Below are 20,473 nucleotides of genomic sequence, written 5' to 3'. Positions count from 1 at the left end.
TTTGGTTGATTTTGTGTTTTCTTGTCTTCTAATAGTTTTTTTTCTTACTTTGTCTACACATGTAATTTAACAACTTTTATGTCACACTGATTTTAGATAGACAGCTAGTTATATCTCAAGCTTGTCATCTCTAATAATAATTTTCTGGTCCAGAGTATAAATATTATGACTATCTATCGCACTAATACAGCATTGTCATGTTTAACTATTTCTGAAGTTGGATTTAAATAGAGAGATTAACTTCAATTTCAACTCAGATCAATTCAGCTTATTTATTTGGTGACAATTCACAACATATGTATCTCAAGGTACTTTTCAAAAAATAAATAGATTCTATTAGAGATCTAGTAGATTTCAAGTCAATCACATCATTAGTTGGTCTTTGTTTTCAAACAGTGCAGTCAAGTTCAGTTTAGTTTTCAAGTAGTGTAAAATATTTTCTGTATAAGGAGTGAAGTGTTCCTCATATAAAAGCAAGGATAACATCTTACTTGGAATTCTGTTATAACTATTCTAAGTTTTCACAGTCTGCAACCTTCATTGACTGCAATAGAATCTGTGTCAAAAAATACATAATGCAAAAAAAGAATTGATTTGATCTAGAAACTGTTCTGAGTGCAAAAGACAAAGCTGAAGTTGGTTTCCAATTGTCGCTTCCAATTCGGGAAATGGCAAAAGGACGATTGCACCAAATTTTTCACTATCTTCTGCATCTTTAATCGACCCTATTTTAAAAACTAAAACACCTAGACTCTTTAAAACCTGCACTGGATTAATCTGCTCTGAAAGGAGACTATTTATAATCATGTCTGTAATTTGTGAAACTTTTTACTGATTTGTAAAACTTCAATAAAGGTTGATTTCACCACTTTCACTTTTTTCTTGGCTCTAATTCCAAAACTACAACACTACAAAACTACAACTACAACTCTTCACACTGCACTGGGTTATTCTGCTCTAATGGCAGAATATTTAGAACCAGGTTTGGGATTTATGAAACCTTTTTCTGATATGTGAAACCGCAATAAAGTGTAATTTCAACGTATTTTGGTCTCCATCACACGAGATCTGCTCTAATTCCAAAACTTGAAGTGTCTAGGTGTTGTAGTTTTGGAATTGGAGCAGATATACTATGACAGAGATTCAAAATAAAGTGGTGAAATCAGCATTTATTGAAGATTCACAAATCAGTAAAAAGTTTCACAAATGCTTTTTACTGATTCTAAATATTCTGCTATTAGAGAAGAATAATCCAATGCAGGTGTGAAGAGTCTTGGTGTTGTAGTTTTGGAATTAGAGCAGATTTCATGTGACCGGGACCGAAAACAGGGTGGAAATTGCACTTTATTACTGTTTCACAAATCCCAAACATGGTTCTAAATATTCTGCTATTAGAGAAGAATAATTTAGTCAAGGTGTGAAGGTTTGTTGTAGTTTTGGAATTAGAGCAGTTCTTGTGTGATCAAGATTTTTTAAGTGTGGTGAAATCAACTTTTATTGCAGTTTCTCAAATCAAAGAAAGGTTTCACAAATTCTAGACATGGTTTTAAATATTCTGCTACTAGAGCAGAATAATCCAATGCTGGTTGAAGTGTCAAGGTGTTGTAGTTTTGGAGCTGGAGCAGTTCTAGTTTCATCCAGATGCAGAAAAGTGGTAAAATCAACCTTCATTGAATGTTCACAAATCAGATAAAAGTTTCACAAACATGGTTTTAGATATTCTGCTCAAAGTGCAGAATAATCCAGTCCAGGTTTGAAGAGTCTAGGTGTTGTAGCTTTTAAACTAGAGTCGATTAAAGATGTATATTTGTTCTTGTTTTTCTTCTTTGGATATTAGGTTGGCTTACAATGATTCCAAATAATATACAGGAATAATGACCTGGTGTTGTTACATGTCAACCATCAGGGGGCCCCTCTTTGACTCTGCCCCTGCCTATAGACAGTTATCTTCAGAAGCCTATAGAAAGAAAGCAAAGCATGCTTGCAGCCCCTAGCTATGATAGTTCAGCAAAATCTAGCATGTGCTGTCAACTCTGTGGACAAGCCACGCAAATGACTCTGAGAAGTGGAAGACAGTCTGCCAAATGTTTGAGTAAGTGGAGATGAATGCAACATGCCTGAGCAGATACATGAATCAAGGGCAGCGAGGTTTGTCTTGAAGCGATGAAGGGTGAGGCACGATCAGAGACAGGAGAGACCTTTAAATACAGCATAATTGATGTGATTTGATGTATAGTACAGACCAAAAGTTTGGATACAACCTTCTCATTCAATGGGTTTCCTTTATTATACTATTTATGAGGCAAGAAAGTCCACTTATTGACCTGACAGGGCACACCTGTGAAGTGAAAACCATTTCAGGTGACGACCTCTTGCAGCTCATCAAGAGACTGCAGAGTGTGTGCAAAGCAGTAATCACAGCAAAAGGTAGCTACTTAGAAGAAACTATAAGGCGTATTTTCTTTTTTTGTTTGTTTGTTTAGTACATATTTCCACATGTGTTAATTCATAGTTTGATGCCTTCAGTGTGAATCTACAATGTCAATAGTCCTGATAATGGAAACTCATTGAATGAAAAGGTGTGTCCAAACTTTTGGTCTGTACTGTATGTTTGAATTTATCTGATATTTGTTCACACTTGCTTTGACACTGGTGCTTTATTTATTTATTTTTTTTATAAAATTCATGTGGTTAATAACAAGGTTGAAAAACCTGGTGGTCACTGGGTGAGAGACAGTCTATCACAAGTCCACATAGAGACACATACTCACAGCTGAGGTCAATTTTAGAGAACTGGGGAGAAGCCTGGATATCTGGTGGGAACTCATGAATGCACAGAGTGAATATGTTGAAAGTTTTGAACCGAGACCTTCTTGCTGCTAGAACACAGAGCTCCCAACTGCCACCTCACAGCTGAATTACCTGTTTCATCATGTCAAGACTTATTGTACGAGGAACAACTACAAAGATGGTCTGAAGTGCTTTGGCAAACAAACCAAACCCTATATCTTAAATCGCTTTCATGTTGGAAAAATAAGGAATATTGTGCAATTATGTCACAATTGACAAGTTATGCAATTAAGCCCATGCCATGAAGTCGTCCCTCATTTTGGAGGTGTTGCGTTGATAACCCTAATTATCAACGCAAATAGGGTTATCAACCCTAATTGCTTTTCTAAAGAAAACATTTAGAAAAGCGTTTACATTACAGTGCAGCACATTTACACATAGAAAAAGCTAAGAAAATATATTTAGTCATGCTATGTTTTAGGAAAAGGGCATACAGTGTTTCCAGGAACACTGGAAAAATAAGAAAGTTTTATATAAGGATGTTTTATCTGTAAATGAATGCTGCCCACTAGTGACTGGAAGGAAGAATAACTAACCGGCTTATGCGCCAGTTTTATTTTTTCCAAATAAGATATTGCTCATTAGCATAAGATTAAATTCCTTATTGTACCTTAAGGGAGCAGTCAGGACTGAAATGTCATTCTTATGTTAATTTTATAGTCTCCCATGTTCAGTCTGAGCACCGAGGGTGTCATTTCAGAACCAGATAGTAAAGGTGCATTTACTGTTGTACCTTTTGAAATATACTGCAGTGTTTTATTTGAAAATAAGTAACATGTTATAGAACAAAGACACTCTACAGATTAAATTGACATTTAATGCATAATGAGAAAAAGCATTATGACTTTACATCAACAGCTCCACTGTGAGGGATGCTGTAGGTTCAGGAGCAGAATGACATACATAATACATCAGCAAGAGTTACTCCTCTGAATTTCTGAGAGCGCAGCAGATACTTTTGAACATGTCTCCCACAACATGTGCTAGAAAGTCAGTCTTCTGAGGTAAATCCAGCTTAGCTAGTACTACCTCAGTAAGTAGTACTAGTTTGACTTAAACGTGAGAAAAATGTTTGTGCTGTAAACAACCAGGCCCCATGGATGTATAATGGAACATGCCCAGCCAGCACACCTAGGTGGGCCCCATATGGGATATAAGTGGGCAGGCAATATGGGTCCCAAAAGGGTTTGTCCACGGTTTCCATGGTGGCCCCACATGGGTTTGCCCAAGTAGATTTTAATGGGTGCTAACTGGGTTTTCAGTGGGTCCCACATGGTTAACTCACATGAGGCCCATCTGTGGCCCACTAGGGTGCTGTCAAGAATATTTACGTGGGTCCCAATTGGGTCTGAACTGGGGCTAGAATATGGGTACCAAGTGGGTTTGTCCACGGTTTCCATGGTGGCCCCACATGGGTTTGCCCAAGTAAATTTTTATGGGTGCTAACTGGGTTTTCAGTGGGGCCCATGTGGTTAACTCACATGAGGCCCATCTGTGGCCCACTAGGGTGCTGTCAGGAATATTTACCTGGGTCCCAATTGGGTCTGAACTGGGCTAGAATATGGGTACCAAGTGGGTTTGTCCACGGTTTCCATGGTGGCCCCACATGGGTTTGCCCAAGTAAATTTTTATGGGTGCTAACTGGGTTTTCAGTGGGGCCCATGTGGTTAACTCACATGAGGCCCATCTGTGGCCCACTAGGGTGCTGTCAGGAATATTTACCTGGGTCCCAATTGGGTCTGAACTGGGCTAGAATATGGGTACCAAGTGGGTTTGTCCACGGTTTCCATGGTGGCCCCACATGGGTTTGCCCAAGTAGATTTTAATGGGTGCTGACTGGGTTTTCAGTGGGTCCCACATGGTTAACTCACATGAGGCCCATCTGTGGCCCACTAGGGTGCTGTCAAGAATATTTACGTGGGTCCCAATTGGGTCTGAACTGGGCTAGAATATGGGTACCAAGTGGGTTTGTCCACGGTTTCCATGGTGGCCCCACATGGGTTTGCCCAAGTAAATTTTTATGGGTGCTAACTGGGTTTTCAGTGGGCCCATGTGGTTAACTCACATGAGGCCCATCTGTGGCCCACTAGGATGCTGTCAGGAATATTTACCTGGGTCCCAATTGGGTCTGAACTGGGGCTAGAATATGGGTACCAAGTGGGTTTGTCCACGGTTTCCATGGTGGCCCCACATGGGTTTGCCCAAGTAGATTTTAATGGGTGCTGACTGGGTTTTCAGTGGGTCCCACATGGTTAACTCACATGAGGCCCATCTGTGGCCCACTAGGGTGCTGTCAAGAATATTTACGTGGGTCCCAATTGGGTCTGAACTGGGCTAGAATATGGGTACCAAGTGGGTTTGTCCACGGTTTCCATGGTGGCCCCACATGGGTTTGCCCAAGTAAATTTTTATGGGTGCTAACTGGGTTTTCAGTGGGGCCCATGTGGTTAACTCACATGAGGCCCATCTGTGGCCCACTAGGGTGCTGTCAGGAATATTTACCTGGGTCCCAATTGGGTCTGAACTGGGCTAGAATATGGGTACCAAGTGGGTTTGTCCACGGTTTCCATGGTGGCCCCACATGGGTTTGCCCAAGTAAATTTTAATGGGTGCTAACTGGGTTTTCAGTGGGGCCCATGTGGTTAACTTACATGAGGCTCATCTGTGGCCCACTAGGGTGCTGTCAGGAATATTTACCTGGGTCCCAATTGGGTCTGAACTGGGCTAGAATATGGTAACAAGTGGGTTTGTCCACGGTTTCCATGGTGGCCCCACATGGGTTTGCCCAGGTTGATTTCAATGGGTGCTGACTGGGTTTTCAGTGGGACCCAGATGCCTTAATCCTGTAGGAACAATTCTCATCTAACCTGGATGTGAATTACATTCATAGATATGCAATCTTGATCAACAATCCAAAGTCTAGCTTAAAACGTGTTCAAATAAAAAAAAAAAAAGAGATGAAAAATTTATTTTGCTCAAGGCTTTTATTTAGTAATTTAAAATATTGTCAGGAGTTATTTTTTACCTCACTACAGCAATTATTAGAACTTCATTAATACTCAGGGAATGGTGCCACAAAAAGAAATCTGCAATTATTCACGACATCTTTGAAAATAACAGAAGCTAGTTTACTATAACAAACTTATAAACAGATCTATAAATATATATCTATAGATGCACACAAATAAAGACACCTACATATTTTCCTAATGTATACATCTAAATACTATCTATATAACTTTATACGTATATTCACATTGATACACTCAATGTGAATATACACACCTATATAGATCTTTCACAATACTTTTTGTTAAACATTTTTAAAAATAACCTACATGCCATATGCATGCTTAAATTTGAAATCTCTCATACTTTACTGAAACTGTCCATCTTGAAAGACCTCCCCAACCTGAGTTTGAACTGGCAGTCTCTCTAGTCTATTTCCACTTCCACTCGGGCTCCAGTAAACCACTTCGAGAGTCTTTGCTGTATGCTTGTGTGATTCTGTAGATGGATAATTTCTTTTAAGTCCCCTGAAATAACAAGCAAAGGTAGAAATTGTATTAGTGTTTCATTTTAGCACAATGTAACATTCATGAGATTTGCATCTCCCCCTTCATGGGGCAAAAATGCTTGCAGAGATATGCCATAATCAAAGGACTCTTGAGTCATCATTATTATGTACAGAAACTATATTCTTACTGTAAATTTAAAATATATCCATCTATATAAATCAACTACTAGGTTCTATCGTGGTTTTGTGGTTATTTTAATATTGTTTGAAATGCAAACAATATTACCTTCAAATTTTTAAGTTCTTAACAACAGTGAAAGAATACTGTTCAAATAAAACCAAAAATTGAAGACTCAATTTTTAACCTAAAAACATTACTAAAAATAACAAACAAAAGCATAAAACAACCAAAATAAATTAACATATGTTTAAGAAAGAAAAGTGAAAAAAAAAAGTTACTCTGACAATAAAAACTGATATTTACCATCAAAGAGACGCAGGTCCAAGAGCTTGTTTCCAATGTTGGCCAAAAAGGTTGAACTGGACTTCCAGTTCATGGGACATGAGGAATCGCACAGCTGGTTGTCATCTAAGGATGCTCCTCCAATTTCTGTAGCCATGGGCAACCTTAAGTACAATGACAATAACAGGACAACATTTTGTTTTTGTTCATCAGTTTGTCATTATATCACTCTTATGTGCTTAATTTCACTAACATATTAATCTACCTTTTTCAAATCATTATAAAGTGATCTTCACACGCTGATCCTCTTGAAGCCTGCAAAAATATATATTTTATTAGTGCAATATAACATTTAGACTTTTCAAAAAAATAAAAAAATTAAGGCAAAACAGCCTTTGTATAGATTAACTACTGAAGCCTTATATTGTAAACACTGAACAGTTTTGCAATTATCCTAATTTCTTTGTTAACGTGACAGGACTAAGACAGTAGTATTACTCTTAAGAGAAGTTTAGAAAATCACTATAAATGTAACTAATAAAGCCTAAAACATTGCACATATAAAAAAATTAGAGCTACAATTAAATATAAGTACATTTCACATAACTGCTAGCTAAATATTGCAAAAATATCAAAAAGAATTTCTTCATCTTTCAATATTTGTTTCAGGCTTGGCCACTGATTGACATGATGGGTTTCAATTTACGGACCCACATGCAGTAACCACACGTTGGACAGGGATGAGTGAGTGATTTATTTACAACAGGACAAAATAAAATCTATTTCCCGGACATCAGCGGAAGGGTGAGGACCACTCGACCAGGTTGGCCTGAAACGAGAACTTAGTTATGACGGGCTTAGAATGAGTGATCGGAGGGGAAACAGGAACAGGCTTACTTCGGTGCGGGTCTTTCGAGGCGTGGGTGTGAGATGCCAGGTTCCTGAGAGAGGGTGTGCAGCGGTTCCGAAGGTAAATGCGAGGTGGGAATGGAAGAGAGCTGGAAGCTCGAAGGGTGGAGTGGAGGCAGTGGAATCGGCGGAGCGAGCAGGCAGGTATTCACTGGTGAGTTCTCGAATGAGGCGACAAAACCCCTAGGATCGAACAAACACAGAGACCAGGTGACTTCTAGTAGACACAGAAACGTTCTCAGAAAACTGTTCACAACAGGAGAGGCCAGAGTGACTACCGGTGTATGCAACCATCTAGCATACACCAGTAGAATCTTCAGTCAATCTAGCGTAGACTGAAGATTCTGCTGCTCCTCCACCTGTGCCAAGCTCCACGGGCTCCTCGCTGAAATAAGATGCGACACTCACATACACACACAGGAACCCTGACACTGATGACTACTCTAGACCAACACAATAGCGGCAGATTGAAATAAACTCTGACATAACAAAACGCTTTAAAGTGTCACACAACAATTAAAAAAAGAATTTAAAAATATGAACTACAATGCCTTCATCCTATTTACAAAAAACCTTTTAGGCCCAATATACTGAAACCACATGGGCCCCATATAGTGTTCCCATTTCTGTCCCATGCCCGGTTAGCCCGTTAATGCTGAATTGGGCCCATACATTTAACCCAATTGAGCCAACAATATGAGTCCCATTTCGGTTAACCTTTTGAGCCTCACGCAGTTGGCCCAGATAAAACCCATGCCCTCTTATCATTACCTATAAAGCCCAAAGCTAAACGATTCAATGCAGTTTTATTGAAAAAAACGACAATAATAATCTTGCATGGGTCCCAGCCAAACCAGCCTGAATCCATACATGAGACCCACCCATGCATGCTGATGTGACTGAGAAAGATTATTAAAAGCCCAAGTACATAGAATGAAAGCACAATAGTTACTCTTTTTAAATCATACAAATGGTTTTATTGTGTCCAGACACTTTGTAACAACCTCTGCTAGCAACATAGATTCTTCAGTGAACCGATTTCATTCTGCCTCGTTGGCGCTCAAATGAACCAATGGCAGCTCAACAAATAGAATGGCGGCGGTATTTGAAAATGGTTTGGCCCACAACGCTGCGTTTGAAATCGGTCTGCACTAAAATCTGCTTATTGTGTGTAGCTATGTGTGTTAGCAATATCAGAAAAAGTATCACCCTAAAGAAAAGCAAAAATAACAATAACAATTAAGTCTCTTTTGGGATACTGTCGTCCGATTTGTTACGAGCAACAATTTTTTAAACAAGCGATTTAAAATCTCTCCCTAAAATTTGGTACTAGGTAAAACAGAAGAAATGTACTTACAGATTCTTTCGTAGATCAGCCGGCAGACTCCGCGCCAACGGACTGATGAAGAGAACAGGCTTGATTTTGAAACCGCATATCCATCCGCGGGTCATTTTACGTTTTCCAAGAAACACAAGATTAATTTTTGAGAGTGCTACATCGGTTTAACAAATGTAAAACCGATGTAGCAAAAGTTCTCAATGTAAATAAATACATTTCGTTGTCCTCCTTATTCAAATATGTTTTGGAACTATTTTCTTCAGTGGATGTGTAAAGTGCCTACCGGTACTTCAATTCACCAACCTTTATTGGCAACAGTGCCTCAGAGCAAACAATGAACAAAAAGGTAATTGGAACCAAATGAATCATTAACAGAAATGTTACGTTTTTTATTTTTTATTTTATTTATACTGATGACTTGGAAAATGTTTGCAAATATATGAAAAAACAGATGCTCAAAATTTTACTCTTGTCTCTCACTTGCTAATGAGTTTGTTTATTTTCTAAACATTTTGTGATATTTTCACAATGGTCTGATCTGAACTATTTGTCCAAATAAAAATTTAAATCTTGCTGCGAACAGGCTGCAGTAAACTGTCTAAAAATCCAATTGATAAAAAATAATAATAAAAATAAAATAAAAAGTTATTATTAAAAATAAAACAAGGACTAAAGCTCAACCATGACCACTCTGTGCTTAATTTTGAGTAAGCACCAGAATATGAGTTTACGTATATATTTCAAACAGATTATTTCAAAAAAATGTTTTAAGACATTCAGACTGCAATAATAAAATGAAAAAAAAGTTAGGGGTTCAAAGTGTAGCAAGAGCAATACTGAACTGGCTTTTGCTTTGACATACAGTGAAAAGTTTGAAAGTGACAGGGTAACCACATTGTCGATTAAAATGTTCTACAATTTTGTCCCATTTAGACCATGAAAAAAAGTACTAGGGGCTACATTTTCCTGCCCAGGTCCAACCCATGTATGGTTATGTCATGCTCATGTCATGTTAGTTTAATGTGGACAGCCCACATTGGGCTTCTCATGTGGGGCCCATGATACTGAAACCACATGGGCCCCAAATAGTGTTGCCCATTTCTGTCCCATTTCCAGTTAGCCCACATTGTTGCTGAATAGGGCCCATACATTTAGCCCAAATGGGCCAGCCCATAGGGGTCCCATTTTAGTTAACCATATGTGTCCCATGAGGTTTGCCCAGATAAAACCCATGACCACTCATTACCCATATGGCCTACTACAAACCCAAGGGGGACCCACTCATGCGTACTGGCTTGGAGACTGGACTGGACTGTTCTAGCATAAAATAATAACATGAAAAAATGTTAAGGGTTCAAAGTGTGGCTAGAGCAATACTGAACTGGTTTAAAAAAATAAAGCATTGTAGAATTATTTTTAATGTTTTAATATCCTGGTCCTCTGGAAGCCTATTGTTTGTAAATGAGCCAGGCATAGATATCACACAGTGAACATGTTTTAGGTTCAAACATTAGGAAGACATGGATGTTCTGTTCTATCAGCAAAATATATCCTTGGGTGATCTCCAAGACGAGGTCACCTTCGTCCTGGAGACCTCGACAATGGTCAAGGTCACCAACCTTTACTATCGTCGAGGTTTCCTACAAGGAAAAAATTAAATTCTACAATTTACCTTACATCAACTCCATTAGAGGCCAGCTGAGTAACAATTGCCTTGGCAAAGACTATAAAGCTGACATCTCGGGTAATTCTTTACAAGTTTTGAGAATCTTGCTCTTGCAGCTTTTGCTTTGACATACAGTCAAAATTTTGAAAGTGACAGGTTAACTACAGGGGTTGGACAATGAAACTGAAACACCTGGTTTTAGACCACAATAACTTATTAGCGTGGTGTAGGGCCTCCTTTTGAGGCCAATACAGCATCAATTCGTCTTGGACAAGTATGGGGCCAAGGGAATGCCATGATATGGCAGCCCACACCATCAATGATCCACCCCCATGCTTCACTCTGGCATACAACACTCTGGCTGGAATGCATCTTTGGGGCTTCTCCACACCGTAACTCTCCCGGATGTGGGGAAAACAGTAAAGGTAGACTCATCAGAGAACAATACATGTTTCACATTGTCCACAGCACAAGATTTTCGCTCCTTGCACCATTGAAACCGACGTTTGGCATTGATACGAGTGACCAAAAGTTTGGCTATAGCAGCCCGGCTGTATATTGACCATGTGGAGCTCCCGACGGACAGTTTTGGTGGAAACAGGAGAGTTGAGGTGCACATTTAATTCTACCGTGATTTGGGCACCGTGGTTTTATGTTTTTGGGATACAATCCAGGTTAGCACCCAAACATCTCTTTAAGACAGCTTCATCTTGCATCCACAGTTAATCCTGTTAGATGTGGTTCGTCATTGTTGGTGGTATGCTGACATTATCCTGGATACTGTGGCTCTTGATAATCACAAAGACTTGCTGTCTTGGTGAACAATTTGCCCTCTTTTGAACTCCAGTATGTCCCAAATAATGTTATGTGCATTGCAATATTTTGAGCAAAACTGTGCTCTTACCCTGCTAATTGGACCTTCACACTCTGCTCTTACTGTTGCAATGTGCAATTCATGAAGATTGGCCACCAGGCTAGTCCAATTCAGGCATGAAACCTCCCACACTAAAATGAGAGGTGTTTCAGTTTCATTGTCCAACCCCTGTACATTGTTCTACAATTTTGTCTCATTTAGCCCACTTAAAAAAGGACTGGGGTCTACATATCCACACCCAGGTCCAACCCAGCCAGCACGCATGAGTGGGCCCCACTTGTGTTTGATGTGGGCTACATGGGTAATGAGTGGGCATGGGTTTTATCTGGGCGAACTGCATGGGACACATATGGTTAACCTAAAATGAGACCCATATGGGCTGGCCCATATGGGCTAAATGCATGGGCCCTATTCAGCAACTAGGTGGGCTATCTGGGAATGGGATAGTACTGGGCAACACTATATGGGGCCCATGTGGTTTCAGTATCATGGGCCCAACATGGGAAGCCCATGTGGGCTGACCACATTGAACCCACATGACATCAGCATGGGCTGACCATATATGGGTTAGACCTGGGTGTGGATATGTAGGCCCCAGTCCTTTTTTAAGGGGGCTATCTGGGAATGGGATAGTACTGGGCAACAGTATGTGGGGCCCATGTGGTTCTAGTATCATGGGCCCAACATGGGAAGCCATGTGGGCTGACCACATTGAACCCACATGACATCAGCATGGGCTGACCATATATGGGTTAGACCTGGGTGTGGATATGTGGGCCCCAGTCCTTTTTTAAGTGGGCTATCTGGGAATGGGATAGTACTGGGCAACAGTATGTGGGGCCCATGTGGTTCTAGTATCATGGGCCCAACATGGGAAGCCCATGTGGGCTGACCACATTGAACCCACATGACATCAGCATGGCTGACCATATATGGGTTAGACCTGGGTGTGGATATGTGGGCCCCACTTTTTTAAGTGGGCTATCTGGGAATGGGATAGTACTGGGCAACAGTATGTGGGGCCCATGTGGTTCTAGTATCATGGGCCCAATATGGGAAGCCCATGTGGGCTGACCACATTGAACCCACATGACATCAGCATGGGCTGACCATATATGGGTTAGACCTGGGTGTGGATATGTAGGCCCCAGTCCTTTTTTAAGTGGGCTATCTGGGAATGGGATAGTACTGGGCAACAGTATATGGGGCCCATGTGGTTTCAGTTTCATGGGCCCAACATGGGAAGCCCATGTGGGCTGACCACATTGAACCCACATGACATCAGCATGGGCTGACCATATATGGGTTAGACCTGGGTGTGGATATGTAGGCCCCAGTCCTTTTTTAAGTGGGCTATCTGGGAATGGGATAGTACTGGGCAACAGTATATGGGGCCCATGTGGTTTCAGTATCATGGGCCCAACATGGGAAGCCCATGTGGGCTGACCACATTGAACCCACATGACATCAGCATGCGCTGACCATATATGGGTTAGACCTGGGGTGGATATGGGGCCCCAGTCCTTTTTTAAGTGGGCTATCTGGGAATGGGATAGTACTGGGCAACAGTATGTGGGGCCCATGTGGTTCTAGTATCATGGGCCCAACATGGGAAGCCCATGTGGGCTGACCACATTGAACCCACATGACATCAGCATGGGCTGACCATATATGGGTTAGACCTGGGTGTGGATATGTGGCCCCAGTCCTTTTTTAAGTGGGCTATCTGGGAATGGGATAGTACTGGGCAACAGTATGTGGGGCCATGTGGTTCTAGTATCATGGGCCCAACATGGGAAGCCCATGTGGGCTGACCACATTGAACCCACATGACATCAGCATGGGCTGACCATCTATGGGTTAGACCTGGGTGTGGATATGTGGCCCCAGTCCTTTTTTAAGTGGGCTAACTGGGAATGGGATAGAACTGGGCAAAACTATGTGGGGCCCATGTGGTTTCAGTATCATGGGCCCAACATGGGGAGACCATGTGGGCTGACCACACTGAACCCACATGACATCAGCATGGGCTCATGTCATGGGCCCAACATGGGGAGACCATGTGGGCTGACCACACTGAACCCACTATGGGTTCAGTGTGGTCAGTACATATCCACGCCCAGGTTGGACCTGGGTGTGGATATGTAGACCCCAGTCCTTTTTTAAGTGGGCTAAATGAGACAAAATTGTAGAACAATGTACAGGGGTTGGACAATGAAACTGAAACACCTCTCATTTTAGTGTGGGAGGTTTCATGCCTGAATTGGACTAGCCTGGTGGCCAATCTTCATGAATTGCACATTGCAACAGTAAGAGCAGAATGTGAAGGTCCAATTAGCAGGGTAAGAGCACAGTTTTGCTCAAAATATTGCAATGCACATAACATTATTTGGGACATACTGGAGTTCAAAAGAGGGCAAATTGTTCACCAAGACAGCAAGTCTTTGTGATTATCAAGAGCCACAGTATCCAGGGTAATGTCAGCATACCACCAAGAATGACGAACCACATCTAACAGGATTAACTGTGGATGCAAGATGAAGCTGTCTTAAAGAGATGTTTGGGTGCTAACCTGGATTGTATCCCAAAAACATAAAACCACGGTGCCCAAATCACGGTAGAATTAAATGTGCACCTCAACTCTCCTGTTTCCACCAAAACTGTCCGTCTGGAGCTCCACATGGTCAATATACACAGCCGGGCTGCTATAGCCAAACTTTTGGTCACTCGTATCAATGCCAAACGTCGGTTTCAATGGTGCAAGGAGCGAAAATCTTGTGCTGTGGACAATGTGAAACATATTGTTCTCTGATGAGTCTACCTTTACTGTTTTCCCCACATCCGGGAGAGTTACGGTGTGGAGAAGCCCCAAAGATGCATTCCAGCCAGAGTGTTGTATGCCAGAGTGAAGCATGGGGGTGGATCATTGATGGTGTGGGCTGCCATATCATGGCATTCCCTTGGCCCCATACTTGTCCAAGACGAATTGACGCTGTATTGGCCTCAAAAGGAGGCCCTACACCACGCTAATAAGTTATTGTGGTCTAAAACCAGGTGTTTCAGTTTCATTGTCCAACCCCTGTAGTTAACCTGTCACTTTCAAAATTTTGACTGTATGTCAAAGCAAAAGCTGCAAGAGCAAGATTCTCAAAACTTGGAAAGAATTACCCGAGATGTCAGCTTTATAGTCTTTGCCAAGGCAATTGTTACTCAGCTGGCCTCTAATGGAGTTGATGTAAGGTAAATTGTAGAATTTAATTTTTTCCTTGTAGGAAACCTCGACGATAGTAAAGGTTGGTGACCTTGACCATTGTCGAGGTCTCCAGGACGAAGGTGACCTCGTCTTGGAGATCACCCAAGGATATATTTTGCTGATAGAACAGAACATCCATGTCTTCCTAATGTTTGAACCTAAAACATGTTCACTGTGTGATATCTATGCCTGGCTCATTTACAAACACTAGGCTTCCAGAGGACCAGGATATTAAAACATTAAAAATAATTCTACAATGCTTATTTTTTTAAACCAGTTCAGTATTGCTCTAGCCACACTTTGAACCCTTAACATTTTTTCATGTTATTATTTTATGCTAGAACAGTCCAGTCCAGTCTCCAAGCCAGTACGCATGAGTGGGCCCCCCTTGGGTTTGTAGTAGGCCATATGGGTAATGAGTGGTCATGGGTTTTATCTGGGCAAACCTCATGGGACACATATGGTTAACTAAAATGGGACCCCTATGGGCTGGCCCATTTGGGCTAAATGTATGGGCCCTATTCAGCAACAATGTGGGCTAACTGGAAATGGGACAGAAATGGGCAACACTATTTGGGGCCCATGTGGTTTCAGTATCATGGGCCCCACATGAGAAGCCCAATGTGGGCTGTCCACATTAAACTAACATGACATGAGCATGGGCTAACCATACATGGGTTGGACCTGGGCAGGAAAATGTAGCCCCTAGTACTTTTTTTCATGGTCTAAATGGGACAAAATTGTAGAACATTTTAATCGACAATGTGGTTACCCTGTCACTTTCAAACTTTTCACTGTATGTCAAAGCAAAAGCCAGTTCAGTATTGCTCTTGCTACACTTTGAACCCCTAACTTTTTTTTCATTTTATTATTGCAGTCTGAATGTCTTAAAACATTTTTTTGAAATAATCTGTTTGAAATATATACGTAAACTCATATTCTGGTGCTTACTCAAAATTAAGCACAGAGTGGTCATGGTTGAGCTTTAGTCCTTGTTTTATTTTTAATAATAATAACTTTTTATTTTATTTTTATTATTATTTTTTATCAATTGGATGTTTAGACAGTTTACTGCAGCCTGTTCGCAGCAAGATTTAAATTTTTATTTGGACAAATAGTTCAGATCAGACCATTGTGAAAAATATCACAAAATGTTTAGAAAATAAACAAAACTCATTAGCAAGTGAGAGACAAGAGTAAAATTTTGAGCATCTGTTTTTTCATATATTTGCAAAACATTTTCCAAGTCATCAGTATAAATAAAAATAAAAAATAAAAAAACGTAACATTTCTGTTAATGATTCATTTGGTTCCAATTACCTTTTTGTTCATTGTTTGCTCTGAGGCACCGTTGCCAATAAAGGTTGGTGAATTGAAGTACCGGTAGGCACTTTACACATCCACTGAAGAAAATAGTTCCAAAAAATATTTGAATAAGGAGGACAACGAAATGTATTTATTTACATTGAGAACTTTTGCTACATCGGTTTTACATTTGTTAAACCGATGTAGCACTCTCAAAAATTAATCTTGTGTTTCTTGGAAAACGTAAAATGACCGCGGATGGATATGCGGTTTCAAAATCAAGCCTGTTCTCTTCATCAGTCCGTTGGCGCGGAGTCTGCCGGCTGATCTACGAAAGAATCTGTAAGTACATTTCTTCTGTTTTACCTAGTACCAAATTTTAGGGAGAGATTTTAAATCGCTTGTTAAAAAAATTGTTGCTCGTAACAAATCGGACGACAGTATCCCAAAAGAGACTTAATTGTTATTGTTATTTTTGCTTTTCTTTAGGGTGATACTTTTTCTGATATTGCTAACACACACAGCTACACACAATAAGCAGATTTTAGTGCAGACCGATTTCAAACGCAGCGTTGTGGGCCAAACCATTTTCAAATACCGCCGCCATTCTATTTGTTGAGCTGCCATTGGTTCATTTGAGCGCCAACGAGGCAGAATGAAATCGGTTCACTGAAGAATCTATGTTGCTAGCAGAGGTTGTTACAAAGTGTCTGGACACAATAAAACCATTTGTATGATTTAAAAAGAGTAACTATTGTGCTTTCATTCTATGTACTTGGGCTTTTAATAATCTTTCTCACAGTCACATCAGCATGCATGGGTGGGTCTCATGTATGGATTCAGGCTGGTTTGGCTGGGACCCATGCAAGATTATTATTGTCGTTTTTTTCAATAAAACTGCATTGAATCGTTTAGCTTTGGGCTATATAGGTAATGATAAGAGGGCATGGGTTTTATCTGGGCCAACTGCGTGAGGCTCAAAAGGTTAACCGAAATGGGACTCATATTGTTGGCTCAATTGGGTTAAATGTATGGGCCCAATTCAGCATTAACGTGGGCTAACCGGGCATGGGACAGAAATGGGAACAGTATATGGGGCCCATGTGGTTTCAGTATATTGGGCCTAAAAGGTTTTTTGTAAATAGGATGAAGGCATTGTAGTTCATATTTTTAAATTCTTTTTTTAATTGTTGTGACACTTTAAAGCGTTTTGTTATGTCATAGTTTATTTCAATCTGCCGCTATTGTGTTGGTCTAGAGTAGTCATCAGTGTCAGGGTTCCTGTGTGTGTATGTGAGTGTCGCATCTTATTTCAGCGAGGAGCCCGTGGAGCTTGGCACAGGTGGAGGAGCAGCAGAATCTTCAGTCTACGCTAGATTGACTGAAGATTCTACTGGTGTATGCTAGATGGTTGCATACACCGGTAGTCACTCTGGCCTCTCCTGTTGTGAACAGTTTCTGAGAACGTTTCTGTGTCTACTAGAAGTCACCTGGTCTCTGTGTTTGTTCGATCCTAGGGGTTTTGTCGCCTCATTCGAGAACTCACCAGTGAATACCTGCCTGCTCGCTCCGCCGATTCCACTGCCTCCACTCCACCCTTCGAGCTTCCAGCTCTCTTCCATTCCCACCTCGCATTTACCTTCGGAACCGCTGCACACCCTCTCTCAGGAACCTGGCATCTCACACCCACGCCTCGAAAGACCCGCACCGAAGTAAGCCTGTTCCTGTTTCCCCTCCGATCACTCATTCTAAGCCCGTCATAACTAAGTTCTCGTTTCAGGCCAACCTGGTCGAGTGGTCCTCACCCTTCCGCTGATGTCCGGGAAATAGATTTTATTTTGTCCTGTTGTAAATAAATCACTCACTCATCCCTATCCAACGTGTGGTTACTGCATGTGGGTCCGTAAATTGAAACCCATCATGTCAATCAGTGGCCAAGCCTGAAACAAATATTGAAAGATGAAGAAATTCTTTTTGATATTTTTGCAATATTTAGCTAGCAGTTATGTGAAATGTACTTATATTTAATTGTAGCTCTAATTTTTTTATATGTGCAATGTTTTAGGCTTTATTAGTTACATTTATAGTGATTTTCTAAACTTCTCTTAAGAGTAATACTACTGTCTTAGTCCTGTCACGTTAACAAAGAAATTAGGATAATTGCAAAACTGTTCAGTGTTTACAATATAAGGCTTCAGTAGTTAATCCATACAAAGGCTGTTTTGCCTTAATTTTTTATTTTTTTGAAAAGTCTAAATGTTATATTGCACTAATAAAATATATATTTTTGCAGGCTTCAAGAGGATCAGCGTGTGAAGATCACTTTATAATGATTTGAAAAAGGTAGATTAATATGTTAGTAAAATTAAGCACATAAGAGTGATATAATGACAAACTGATGAACAAAAACAAAATGTTGTCCTGTTATTGTCATTGTACTTAAGGTTGCCATGGCTACAGAAATTGGAGGAGCATCCTTAGATGACAACCAGCTGTGCGATCCTCATGTCCCATGAACTGGAAGTCCAGTTCAACCTTTTTGGCCAACATTGGAAACAAGCTCTTGGACCTGCGTCTCTTTGATGTTTTGTATGGTAAATATCAGTTTTTATTGTCAGAGTAACTTTTTTTTTTCACTTTTCTTCTTAAACATATGTTAATTTATTTTGGTTGTTTATGCTTTTGTTTGTTATTTTTAGTAATGTTTTTAGGTTAAAAATTGAGTCTTCAATTTTTGGTTTTATTTGAACAGTATTCTTTCACTGTTGTTAAGAACTTAAAAATTTGAAGGTAATATTGTTTGCATTTCAAACAATATTAAAATAACCACAAAACCACGATAGAACCTAGTAGTTGATTATATAGATGGATATATTTTAAATTTACAGTAAGAATATAGTTTCTGTACATAATAATGATGACTCAAGAGTCCTTTTGATTATGGCATATCTCTGCAAGCATTTTTGCCCCATGAAGGGGGAGATGCAAATCTCATGAATGTTACATTGTGCTAAAATGAAACACTAATACAATTTCTACCTTTGCTTGTTATTTCAGGGGACTTAAAAGAAATTATCCATCTACAGAATCACACAAGCATACAGCAAAGACTCTCGAAGTGGTTTACTGGAGCCCGAGTGGAAGTGGAAATAGACTAGAGAGACTGCCAGTTCAAACTCAGGTTGGGGAGGTCTTTCAAGATGGACAGTTTCAGTAAAGTATGAGAGATTTCAAATTTAAGCATGCATATGGCATGTAGGTTATTTTTAAAAATGTTTAACAAAAATGTATTGTGAAAGATCTATATAGGTGTGTATATTCACATTGTGTGTATCAATGTGAATATACGTGTATAAAGTTATATAGATAGTATTTAGATGTATACATTTGTAGACCTGTAGGAAAATATGTAGGTGTCTTTATTTGTGTGCATCTATAGATATATATTTATAGATCTGTTTATAAGTTTGTTATAGTAAACTAGCTTCTGTTATTTTCAAAGATGTCGTGAATAATTGCAGATTTCTTTTTGTGGCACCATTCCCTGAGTATTAATGAAGTTCTAATAATTGCTGTAGTGAGGTAAAAAATAACTCCTGACAATATTTTAAATTACTAAATAAAAGCCTTGAGCAAAATAAATTTTTCATCTCTTTTTTTTTTTTTTTTTATTTGAACACGTTTTAAGCTAGACTTTGGATTGTTGATCAAGATTGCATATCTATGAATGTAATTCACATCCAGGTTAGATGAGAATTGTTCCTACAGGATTAAGGCATCTGGGTCCCGCTGAAAACCCAGTCAGCACCCATTGAAATCAACCTGGGCAAACCCATGTGGGGCCACCATGGAAACCGTGGACAAACCCACTTGTTACCCATATTCTAGCCCAGTTCAGACCCAATTGGGACCAGGTAAATATTCCTGACAGCACCCTAGTGGGCCACAGATGAGCCTCATGTAAGTTAACCACATGGGCCCCACTGAAAGCCCAGTCAGCACCCATTAAAATCTACTTGGGCAAACCCATGTGGGGCCACCATGGAAACCGTGGACAAACCCACTTGGTACCCATATTCTAGCCCAGTTCAGACCCAATTGGGACCCAGGTAAATATTCCTGACAGCACCCTAGTGGGCCACAGATGAGCCTCATGTAAGTTAACCACATGGGCCCCACTGAAAACCCAGTTAGCACCCATTAAAATCTACTTGGGCAAACCCATGTGGGGCCACCATGGAAACCGTGGACAAACCCACTTGGTACCCATATTCTAGCCCAGTTCAGACCCAATTGG

The 20,473-nt window shown here is 40.3% G+C and overlaps 1 long non-coding RNA gene across 1 annotated transcript; it reads left to right on the top strand.

Annotated features, from left to right (window-relative positions):
* Nucleotides 1–18,676: 18,676 nt before the first annotated feature.
* Nucleotides 18,677–19,818, top strand: LOC129371611 (uncharacterized). The gene is made up of 2 exons (XR_008607171.1): nt 18,677–18,770; nt 19,234–19,818. It is a non-coding gene; the product is annotated as an uncharacterized LOC129371611 (long non-coding RNA).
* Nucleotides 19,819–20,473: the final 655 nt, after the last annotated feature.

The sequence above is a fragment of the Poeciliopsis prolifica genome, unplaced genomic scaffold (assembly GCF_027474105.1).
Source record: "Poeciliopsis prolifica strain line A6 unplaced genomic scaffold, Auburn_PproV2 SCAFFOLD027, whole genome shotgun sequence".
Taxonomy (NCBI): domain Eukaryota; kingdom Metazoa; phylum Chordata; class Actinopteri; order Cyprinodontiformes; family Poeciliidae; genus Poeciliopsis; species Poeciliopsis prolifica.
The sequence above is the reverse complement of the archived record's forward strand: the minus strand, read 5'-3'. Positions and strand labels throughout refer to the sequence as shown.